Source organism: Mus caroli, chromosome 8 (genome assembly GCF_900094665.2).
Source record: "Mus caroli chromosome 8, CAROLI_EIJ_v1.1, whole genome shotgun sequence".
NCBI classification, from domain to species: Eukaryota; Metazoa; Chordata; class Mammalia; order Rodentia; family Muridae; genus Mus; species Mus caroli.
In genome coordinates this window covers 15471117-15473292 of record NC_034577.1, presented here as the reverse complement: position 1 = coordinate 15473292, position 2176 = coordinate 15471117, and positions in this window count along the sequence as shown.

The following is a 2176-nucleotide window of genomic DNA, read 5'->3' as shown; positions in this document are numbered from 1 at the left end:
ATGAGAAAGTATTAAGCCTCACATTGACAGGCTGCTACAACTGGAGGTCCTGCCCAAGTGCTGCTCTACTTGGAACACAGTCCTGTTGCCTGTAAAGAAGCCTGGTATTCAGGACTGTCACCCTGCATAAGATCTGAGAGAGAATCTCATACACAGTCTTAGATCTAAAGGATGCCTTTTTCTGCCTATCACTGGCCCAAAGAGCCAAGAGTACTTTGACTTTGAGTGGAAAGATCATGAAAAAGGGCTGGCTGGGTGACTGACATGGACATGGCTTCCATAAGGGTTTAAGAATTCACNCACTATCTTTGATGAGGCTCTCCTCANGANCTACATGAATTTGGAGAAAAACACCCCTAAGTAACTCTTGCAGTATGTAGATGATCTCATCACCACTGAGACCAGAGAACAGTGTCTGGAAGTTACTAAACAATTGTTAAAGGAACTGGGGAAGCTAAGATATTGGGCCTCCACAAAGAAGGCCCAGATCGGCCAGAAGAGGGTAAACTACCTAGGATATCACCTGGAGGATGGGCAGAGATGGCTCTCCCCAGCCAGGAAGGAGACCATACTACACATCCCTCCAACAAAGACCCCCACACCAGGTATGGGAGTTTCTGGGATCCACAGGGTTTTATAAATTGTGGATACCAGGGTTTGCAGAAATTGCCAGCCCATTATACCCTCTGAGCAAAAACAATCAATTTTCCACTGGGGAGGGGAAGAGCAAGCTGCTTCTGACACAATCAAGTTAGCTCTGGTGTCAGCTCTGGCACTCAGATTTCCTGACATTCACAAAGCCCTTCCAACTGTTTGTAGAGGAGAGCAAAGAGATCGCAAATGGAGTGGTGACACAGAGACTGGGCCCTTGCAAAAGGCTAGTGGCCTACATTCCAAAGAAAACTTGACCCAGTAGCATCCCTCTGGTTTCCCTGTATCTCTGTATGGTGGCAGCTGTACTGGCTATGTTAAAAGACCAATAAGCTGACCATGGGTCAGAATCTGTCAGTCACAACCTCCCACACGATAGAGAGCTTGGTAAAGCAGCCTTCAGGCAGATGGTTAGCCAATGCCCACATGACCCACTCTCAGTCCCTTCTCAATCCTGAAGTGATCACATTCACAGCCACCACAGCACTCTCAACCCTGCTTCCTTGCCCCCAGCTCCCTATCTTGAAGCTCCCTTGCAGGATTGCTGGGAAATACTTGCTGAAGCATGCNNTTGGAAGGACCTAACTGACCAGGAATCAGAAGTCACGTCATTCACTGATGAGAGCAGCTTCTTGGTTTGATGGCCAACAGAAGGCTGGAGTTGCGATGGTATCTGACCCACAAGTAATNTGGGCAGAGGCATTACCAACTGGAATGTCTACCCAGTAATCAGAACTAATCAGCCTCATCAANGGTGCTTAGAGCTTGGCACTGGAAAGAGAATTAACATCTACACAGACAGCAGGTACACCTTCGTGACTGCACACATGCTTGGGGTCATTTATCAACAACAGGGACTCCTAACCTCAGAAGGCAAGACCATCAAGAACAAGCCAGAGGTTGTTGCCCTACTGCAGGCCCTTTTTAAACTAGCAAAAGCAAGTATAATCCATTGCCCTGGGCACCAAAAGGGTGAGGATCACATAGCTTGTGGGAACTGCCTGACAGAAAAGGTGGCAAAGGAAGTAGTAATGGAAGAAATAAAGACTATCCTCTTGACAAACCACCTCCCAGGAGAAGAGAGCCCAGATTGGAACTTGAGAAAGGGTTGGTCACCACCTGGGTATACTGATCATAAGCTTAAGCTGATTAAAGGGTGACCCACTAACTATTTGGGCAAAAGTGGACATTGGANGACACTGGAGGGAAAACCNATCCTACCAGAACATAAGGCTCTTGAGCTGTTTACACAAATGCACAGATACACCCACCTTGATAGTAGAAAATTAGAGCAGGTAATCAAGTGATCAGGTATAGTTATTTTACATATAGGAAATCTAACAGACAAGATAGCTAGAAATTGTGAAGCTTGTCAGAAGGTAAGTGCCTATCCCACTAAGGCACCATCAGGAAAAAGGATAAGTGGTAATTGTCCTGGAGTATTTTGGGAAGTTGATTTTACTGAAGTCAGGCCAGGAAAATATTGGTATAAGTACTTCCTAGTCTTTGTAGATACTTTTTCTGG